The sequence below is a fragment of the Macaca mulatta genome, chromosome 12, assembly GCF_049350105.2.
Source record: "Macaca mulatta isolate MMU2019108-1 chromosome 12, T2T-MMU8v2.0, whole genome shotgun sequence".
Classification (NCBI taxonomy): domain Eukaryota; kingdom Metazoa; phylum Chordata; class Mammalia; order Primates; family Cercopithecidae; genus Macaca; species Macaca mulatta.
This window is the reverse complement of record NC_133417.1, coordinates 100,537,536-100,547,495: the sequence shown is the minus strand read 5'-3', so window position 1 is coordinate 100,547,495 and position 9,960 is coordinate 100,537,536. Positions and strand designations below refer to the sequence as shown.

Below are 9,960 nucleotides of genomic sequence, written 5' to 3'. Positions count from 1 at the left end.
ACCCAGTAATGATACGCCTTAAACCCAGGGTGGGTGGAGCATAAGAAGACTTACCCTGGCAACAGCTCTTCAAGGTGCTCTAGGTCCAAAGAAGAATACCAGTGTTGCTTTCCCTTAAATAAATCTCCCTCTGTCTTCGTAGGAAGAGATAGGATCAAAGGTCAAAATGGTCCGAGCCTGCCTCAATCTAAAGTATTCCTGTGATGAGCTTGTGGGAGGGGCTTGCTGTTCCTAATTAACATCACCATGGATCCCCATCAAATCCTAATCTACTGCAAATTTCTAGCTATTGTAATTTTTATAGCTTGTTAATTCTCTCTGTGTTTCTTAGCACAGATAATTTGTCCCTAAACATCCAAACTGCATTTTACAATTTTATCAAACTCTGTAGGGCCAAATTTTACACTTGAGATATAACTGATGTTAAAACTTACACCTTTGAAGTGATGATTCTAAGGACTTTGCTGTGCAGTTTTCACTGCAAAATGAGCAAATGTCAAATAAAAAACAGTGCTGACTTTGTGAGTTCTCTCTCTTCAGAAGCAGCTTCCAAATAATTCAAGGGTGGCTTTTTCTTTTCTTTTCTTTTTAATTTTTACTGAGCCTCACTCTGCTGCCCAGGCTAAAGTGCAGTGGCGCCTACTTGCAACCTCCGCCTCCCGGGTTCAAGCGATTCTCCTGTCTCAACCTCCCAAGTAGCTGGCACTACAGGCCCCTGTCACTCCCGGCTAATTTTTGTACTTTTAGTAGAGACAAGGTTTCACTATGTTGGCCAGGCTGGTCCCAAACTTCTGACCTCAAGTGATCTGCTCGTCTCAGCCTCCCAAAGTGCTGGGATTACAGGCATGAGCTACCGCACCAAGCCAAGGATGGCTTTGTCATTCTTCAAGTCTACACACACCTTAAGTAAGAATTACTGAGGAACAATGTTAGAACTACTGTAAGTATGCCGGGCGCGGTGGCTCACGCCTGTAATCCCAGCACTTTGGGAGGCCGAGGCGGGCGGATCACAAGGTCAGGAGATCGAGACCATCCTGGCCAACCACGGTGAAACCTCGTCTCTACTAAAAATACAAATAATAATAATAATAATAAGCCGGGCCTGCTGGCGGGCGCCTGTAGTCCCAGCTACTAGGGAGGCTGAGGCAGGAGAATGGCGTTAACCCGGGAGGCAGAGCTTTCTGTGAGCCGAGATTGAGCCACTGCACTCCAGCCTGGGCGACAGAGCAAGACTGTCTCAAAAAAAAAAAAAAAAAAAACAAAAACAAAAAAAAACAAAAAAAAACTATTGTAAGTAAGAAAGAGTTACTGAGGAATAAAGTTAGAATTCCAGCGTCCTGTAGACATCCTGTAATTCTGCAGGACGCTGGAATTCTAGCATGTCATTTCTGTATGAAAATTGCATTCTCGGCCGGGCGCGGTGGCTCAAGCCTGTAATCCCAGCACTTTGGGAGGCCGAGACGGGTGGATCACGAGGTCAGGAGTTCGAGACCATCCTGGCTAACAAGGTGAAACCCCGTCTCTACTAAAAACTACAAAAAACTAGCCGGGCGAGGTGGCGGGCGCCTGTAGTCCCGGCTACTCGGGAGGCTGAAGCAGGAGAATGGCGTAAAAACCCGGGAGGCAGAGCTTGCAGTGAGCTGAGATCCAGCCACTGCACTCCAGCCTGGGCGACACAGCCAGACTCCGTCTCAAAAAAAAAAAAAAAAAAAAAAGAAAATTGCATTCTCGGCCGGGCGCGGTGGCTCAAGCCTGTAATCCCAGCACTTTGGGAGGCCGAGACGGGCGGATCACGAGGTCAGGAGATCGAGACCATCCTGGCTAACCCGGTGAAACCCCGTCTCTAGTAAAAAATACAAAAAAATAGCCAGGCGAGGTGGCGGGTGCCTGTAGTCCCAGCTACTCGGGAGGCTGAGGCAGGAGAATGGCGCAAACCCGGGAGGTGGAGCTTGCAGTGAGCCGAGATCCGGCCACTGCACTCCACTCTCGGCGACAGAGCAAGACTCCTCTCAAAAAAAAAAAAAAAAAAAAAAAAGAAAATTGCATTCTCAGGGAGAACAAGAGAGGTGGGGAGGGTGGGGCTTACCTTTTAGTTTAGGTAAAACTAGAAACCTCTGGAGGAAGTTTAGAACCCTTGTAGAACAGGCATCATCATTACTATCATCAGTAACACTATCGCAACTGGTCATTTCATTTATTTATTTTTTTGAGATGGAGTCTTTCTCTGTTGCCCAGGGTGGAGTGCGATGGCACGATCTCGGCTCACTGCAACCTCTGCCTCCCGGGTTCAAGCAATTCTCCTGCCTCAGCCTCCCGAGTAGCTGGGACTACAGGGATGTGCCACCATACCTGGCTAATTTTTGTAGAGATGGGGTTTCACCATGTTGGCCAGGCTAGTCTTGAACCCCTTACCTTGGGTGATCCACCTGCCTCGGCCTCCCAAAGTGCTGAGATTACAGGCATCAGCCACTGTGCCTGGCCTAAAACTAGTAATTTTATAGCAGGCTTACTGTACACTAGTAAGACACCAGACATTGCACTAAGCATTTCACATGTGTTATATCATTCTAAACTTCCAAACACTCGTATGAAGTAGGGGCTATTATCTCTATTTAACAAAGAGGAAAATGAATTTATTAACTAATGAGTGGTACTATAATTAAAATACAGAATAACTCTCATCATCTAAAACTGGACTTGCTGAGATCCAGTTAAAATTAATTTAAACATTAATTTTTTTAATTTTAATTTTTTTGTTCTTTAAAATTAATAGAGAAGAGGTCTCACTCTGTTGCCCAGGCTGGTCTTGAACTCCTGAACTCAAGTGATCCTCTCAGACGTGGCCTCCCAAAGTGCTGGGATTACAGTCGTGAACCACCACACCTGGCCGTAATTTCTAATGATAAAATGATCTAGGCATTGAGTGTCTTGTGAACTTAATGAATTATCATGGTCACATTATATATTTAGTTTATAAAGGGTTTTTAAAAATTATGTATCTACTTCTGGTAAACCCTCTACAAAAAATACAAAAACTAGCCCGGTGTGGTGGCATGCCTGTAGTTCCAGCTACTTGGGAGGCTGAGGTAGGAGGATTGCTTGAGTTGAGGCTGCAGTGAGCCAAGATTGTGCCACTGAACTCCTGCTTGGGCAACAGAACCAGACCCTGTCTCAAAAAATATATATATATATATGTGTGTATCCATATTTTTTATCTACTCCCTAATTCTCTGACCTGACTGATATTGTAAATGAATCAAAAGTATCAATTTATGAACTGTTTACTTATGAGAAATTATATAAAAACCTAAACTGCTCTGCCCGGCGCAGCCTGTGCCATGTCTGTCCCTAGTCAGAGGCCTGGCTCCCTTCGCCTGTGTCCCTCACTCCATGCAGAAGTGCCTCCAGCATGTCTGACAAACTGCCCTGCAAAGTCACTGATACGGATCTGGCTGCCTGGGGACACAAGACCCTGGACACTGCAGAGGATGAGATGCTGGACCTGATGTGCGGGTAGGAGTTGTACTCGACCTCCAAACCACTGAAAGGCACCCGCATCGCTGGCCGTCTGCACACGGACTGTGGAGACCGCCGTCCTCATTGAGACCCTCATCTCCCCGGCTGCTGAGGGGCAGTGGTCCAGCGGCAACCTGTTCTCCACCCAGGACCATGCGGCACTGCCATTGCCAAGGCTGGCATTCCAGTGTACGCCTGGAAGGGAGAAACAGACTAGGAGTAGCAGTGGTGCATCCAGCAGGCAGCAAACTAAAAGGACGGGCCCCTCAATGTCATTCCTCCACACCAAGTTCCCACAGCTCCTGTTGGGCATCGAGGCATCTCCCAAGAGACCCCGACTGGGGTCCACGACTTACACAAGATGATGGCCAATGGGATCTTGAAGGTGCCTGTCATCAATGTGAACAGTTTTGTCACCAAGAGCAAGCCAGCGTCCCTCACAGATGGCATCATGCAGGCCACAGATGTGGTGACTGCCAGCAAGGTAGTAGTGATAGTGGGCTATGACAATGTGGGTAAGGACTGTGCCCAGGCCCTCAGGGGTTTTGGGGCCCGCATCATTGTCACTGAGATTGACCCCATCAGTGCACTGCAGGCTGCCATGGAGGGCTATGAGGTGACAACCATGGACAAGGCCTGTCAGGAGGACATCTTTGTCGCCACCACAGGCTGTAATGACAGCATCCTCGATTGGCACTTTAAGCAGATGAAGGATGATGCCATCATGGTAACACTGGCACTTTGACATGGAGATTGACGTCAAGTGGCTCAGCAAGAACGCTGTCGGGAAGATGAACGTCAAGCCCAGGTGGACTGTTCCTGGTTAAAGAATGGGTGCTGCATCATCCTGCTGGCTGAGGGCCGGCTGGTCAACCTGGGTTGTGTTATGGGCCACCCCAGCTCTTTGATGAATAACTCCCTCACCAACCAGGTGATGGCACAGATTGAGCTGTGGACTCACCCAGACAAGTACCCCATTAGGGTTCACTTTGGGCCCAAGAAGCTGGATGAAGCAGTGCTTGAAGCCCACTGGAGCAAGCTGAATGAGAAACTGACCAAGCTGACTGAGAAGCAGGCCCTGTACCTGGGCATGTCCCGTGACTGCCCCTTTGAGTCTGATCCCTACCGCTACTGAGAGCCAGGTCTGCCCTTCACTTTCCAGCTGCCGCTCTTACCTGGGCCTCACCTCTCCTGCCCAAGAGCAAATGGCACCAGCTTTGTGATTGGTTTGTCAGTGTCCCCCATTGGCACCCTGAAGCTGGTCACTCAGTTTTTGGACTCTGCTGCATCCCTCATACTGTTCCAAATGTGGAAGGGGGAATTCAGAGGCCCCTCCTGAAGCCCAGGTTATGATGGAGGTATAATGGAGACAGCCACAGGGAACCATGAGCTCAGTGGTCTTGGAACTGCTCACTAAGTCAGTCCTTCATTAGCCTGGAGGTCAATAGTGGGGTCACAACCCCCATGTACTTTACCATCTAGGTCTTCACCTGGCCTATGGACTTATACCAATGTGCTTGTTTATAGGCTCAATGGTTCCTAAAACCATGACAGGTGAGAAGGAGCTATATCCGAGGGCAAGGAGGAACTGTTGAAGTTGCAATGTTATTGAAAGCCTGGCTTAGTGCTGGGGCTTCTTTTAAACTATGTAACAATAAGGTTGGTACTTTCAGTGAGTATTTTACAGAGATAAAAATAGACTGTTAAGGAACAACCAAGAGACGACACAGAAGCAACAGCCAGAGATTGTGAGGGGCCAGAAAAAGTAAAAGCAAGCATAGATACACCACCACTTTGTAACGGGATGGTTCTTATCACGACCCTGGGTCAAAAAGAGTAATTTGGTTTAAAATGTTTATATAATGCTTATAATGTTAAAAGAAAGCGGCGGCAGGGGGGTGGGGGGCGACCTTAGCCTCCCAAAGTGCTGGGATTACAGGCGTGAGCCACTGCACCCGGCCATACTGGTGATAATTTTTAGAGCACAATTATTTTACAAAATGTTTACTATTTATGAAAGGAGAAAACAATTGTTTTTGACAATTGCTTATGGTGATTTCAGGTTTTTTTCTTTTTTCGTTGTTTGTTGTTGTTTTGAGACAGGGTCTTGTTCTGCTGCCCAGGCTAGAGTGCAATGGCACAATCATGGGTTACTATAGCCTTGATCTCCTGGGCTCAAGCAATCCTCCTGCCTCAGCCTACCGAGTAGCTGGGACTACAACCTCATGCCACAAGGCCTGGCTAATTTTTTAATTTTTTTGTAGAAACGAGGTCTCCCTATGTTGCCCAGGCTGGTCTGATTTCAGTTTTATAAATTCATAGAAATATTAGTCAAGAAAGCCTAATCACTTTAGTTTTTATGCCAGAAAATCTGCATTTACACTTATTTCTGCCCCGGAATGCATTCTGCTAAAAATGGACTTTTCTAACTATCGTTGGTTATCTCAGATCTCCCACTATTATCTTTTGTGCATCTGCTCATCAAGTTGCACAGATTTCCAAAAGGGATTAGCAGTCTTAACAACTTTGCCACTGTATTAGCTATACCAATAGCATTCTTTGTGTTTTTCTTATCTTTTGCTTTAGCAAATGTGTTATTGTTTTAGTATCATTCGGTATGGGTAACAATCTGGAATCTATGTCTAAAACATGTCCTTTTTTCGTTTTTTTTTTTAAAGACCAAACATAAACCATTAATTATAATAAGAAATGCCTGAAGAAATTTATTTTTATTTATTTAGTTAGTTAGTTATTTTTGAGACTGAATCTCACTGTCATCCAGGCTGGAGTGCAGTAGTGCATTCTCGGCTCACTGCAACTTCTGTCTCCCGGGTTCAAGCGATTCTCCTGCCTCAGCCTCCAGAGTAGCTGGGATTACAGGCGCCCGCCACCATGCCCAGCTAATTTTTGTATTTTTAGTAGAGATGGGGTTTTAACATATTGGCCAGGCTGGTCTCAAACTCCTGGCCTCAAGTGATCTGCCTGCCTTGGCCTTCCAAAGCGCTGGGATCACAGGCATGAGCCACCGCACCCGGCCCTAAAAGCACATTTTTTTTCTAATTTTGGGAAGCAACAGGTACTCTGATTATTGAAAGTAGCTTCTTTTTCACTTGAAGTCATGATCTTCCCATTCTACTCTACTTTTCTTTCCTTCCTTCATTTTTCCTCCCTCTTCCACACTTCCTTTCTTTCTTCCTTCTTTCCTTCCTTTTATCCTCTTTTCCTATTTTCTTCCTTTCTTTTTCTCTTTTTTGAAAGGAAAAAGAAGAAAAAAGAATTGCCTTTGAAGGAGGCAATCACTGAATCCTAATCTGTTAAGGGTTGTTAATAACTTCTAGTAAAACACGGGGGCCATTTAGTTGCAACATGTAGCTTCATGTGTATTTGAGACAAGGAATACTGCACATTCTGTTGACTTCAATACCAGATTTATGACTAGGTAACTATAAATTACTGAATATTCCAACCCTTGTTGGGAGACCATAGATCAACTTGTTGGACCTCAGGAGAATTGAGTAATGGCAATACTTAGTTTGAATTCTACACACGTGGTAAGATGGTATACACATGCTATTCACTATGCAAAAAGGAGAAGTTCATAATCTTTTTTTTTTTTTTTTTTTTGTTTTGAGACGGAGTCTCGCTCTGTCGCCCAGGCTGGAGTGCAGTGGCGCGATCTCGGCTCACTGCAAGCTCCGCCTCCCGGGTTCACGCCATTCTCCTGCCTCAGCCTCCCGAGTAGCTGGGAATACAGGCGCCCACAACCGCGCCCGGCTAATTTTTTGTATTTTTAGTAGAGACGGGGTTTCACCGTGGTCTCGATCTCCTGACCTTGTGATCCGCCCGCCTCGGCCTCCCAAAGTGCTGGGATTACAGGCGTGAGCCACCGCGCCCGGCCATAATCTTTCTTGATAGCCTCATTACAGTTAGAGGACAAAACAGGAAGTACCATTGTTAAAGGGCAGAAACATAAAAGTTATGTTCTTAAAAACACCTTGAACCTTCCTCCCCATGATATTTTGCATGCAGGAACTTTGGGTGGGACCATATGGCTTCCTGCATTTTCTTCAATCAAAGTGGTAAAATTTGTTTTTGTTTTAAAATACAGTTTAAAGGAGAGATACTTAGCCATTTCAGAAGAGAACAACATTCAGTTCCTTTTAGATTTTTATGAGCATATGTGATCATTTGTCATACGTGGCTAAAAAATGACCAGTACTGATGAAGTGCTATTTTATTTTTAGAGATATGCCTCAGTACACTTTCCCAAAATAATAACAAAAAAAAAATCTCTGCTTCCTTCCAGGAAAGTTTTGTCCATGGCTAAATGTGGGTGCATATACTTTCATGACAAAGACTATCTTTTCATCCAAATATACTGATGATGAGAAGCTTGAGTGCTATGGTCTCTGAAACTGGCAAAGTAAAATTCCATTTCCTCTGTTCTTTGTGCACAAAAACTAATATGTCATTTTTATAATACTTGTTGGCTTGAATTAATATTTTAAATAAAGACAAAAATGTCATAAACCTGAAAAATGAAGGGAAAGTCAGGAAAGAAATAATATATTAAATAAGTATCTTGGTCTTTAAACATTTATTTCTAACCCTCTAGATTTTCTCATAGCCCATGTCTGAAGGTAAACAAATACTCTAGGATGAAACGAATCATTCAGGCTGGGCCCAAGGCCTCAGGCCTGTAATCCCAGCACTTCTGGGAGGCCAAGGCAGGAGGATCCCTTGAGCCCAGGAGTTTGAGACCAACCTGGGCAACATAGTGAGACCTCCATTCTACAAAAAAAAATAAAAATAAAAATTAGACACATGTGATGGCACATGCCTGTTGTCCAAGCTACTCAGGAGGCTGAGGTGGGAGAATTGCTTGAGCCCAGGAGCTTGAGCCCAGGAATAACCGGGTTATTCTAATGTATTGAGGGAACATTTTCAGCCAAAATGCTTAATTAGAAGTTAATTTTGAGGGATGGGCAGGGTGAAAAAACCTAATTGAATTTAAAAATTTTTGAAAACCTAAAAATATAGAAATCACTTTTGTTTTTTCTTTGAAACGGAGTCTTGCTCTGTCGCCCAGGCTGGAGTGCAGTGGCGCCATCTCGGCTCACTGCAAGCTCCACCTCCCAGGTTCACACCATTCTCCTGCCTCAGCCTCCAGAGTGGCTGGGACTGCAGGCGCCCGCCACCACGCCCAGCTAATTTTTTGTATTTTTAGTAGAGATGGGATTTCACCATGTTAGCCAGGATGGTCTCCATCTCCGGACCTCGTGATCCGCCCGCCTTGGCCTCCCAAAGTGCTGGGATTACAGGCGTGAGCCACCGTGCCAGGCCGCTAGAAAGGCCACTAGAAATCATTTTTTTATTAGTAAGCTGTCATCATACTACAAACAGCTTAATGCAGTAACAAAGTAAAAGACATAATGGACCAGGAAAAGACATAATGGACCAGGAAATTAAGATAAAACAGTTCTCTACACACACCTAGATCCAGTCAAGTACTTGACTAAAGACACCTTTTTTTGTATCTTTCTTTTTTTTAAATATATAATTTTTAAATTTAAATTTAAATTTAATTTATTTTTTTTTAAGTTCCAAGGAACCCACGCAGGATGTGCAGGTTTGTTACATAGGTAAACATGTGCCATGGTGGTTTGCTGTACCTACCAACCCAACACCTAGGTATTAAGGCCAGCATGCATTAGCTGTTTTCCCTAATGCTCTCCTCCACCTATGTATCTTTCTTTGTGGTCTTAAATACATTTGGGTTTCTTATTCCTTACATAATGATTTCTGTATACAATCTGTGGAAAACAAAACATTTTCTGACTTATCTATTGTAGATTATGGTATGACTGGCTTTAATGAAAAATAGGCATTTTGCAGAACTATTAAGCTAGTCTAAGAATAGATGATATTGTACTGAATCTCCTAATCTAGCAATCTATTCAAACCCTTTTTGGTTTTTTCCTACCATTAAAGTGTGGAAGAGGTAATGGCCTAGGACCAGAATGGAGGTCTTTCATCTTTCATGTTTTATTGTAACAGATTTACTTGAAATTACATTTTGCACCTGCAGAAACTAAGAGAAGAAGCAAGAATCAGCAGAGTAGAAGGGGGAAAGGGGATAATCAGAGCATCTCAACGTTTTAGAGTTTGATGTGATCACTGGACATTTAGGTTAGCCTTTTGCCTTTTCTCTTTAGAAGATTGTGGTGCTTCTGTCCAATTTTTGTTTTACAAGATGAGTTGGAAATTTAATGGGCTTTATGTATGCAGCTGGAATTTTGAAATAGAAAACTAAAAGGGAGATGCACTGGCCTGAAGGATCAAAGTTCTATTAAAACAAACAAACAAACAAACAAAAAAACTGGGTTTGTTATAGGAAAAAGCTTTAAAAACTAATATTTTAAAAACATTTTACAGTTTACAAAG

General features: G+C 44.0%; 1 pseudogene; it reads left to right on the top strand.

Annotated features, from left to right (window-relative positions):
- Window positions 1-3,409: 3,409 nt before the first annotated feature.
- On the top strand, window positions 3,410-4,782 carry LOC100428203 (adenosylhomocysteinase pseudogene; annotated as a pseudogene).
- The last annotated feature ends 5,178 nt before the right edge of the window (window positions 4,783-9,960 follow it).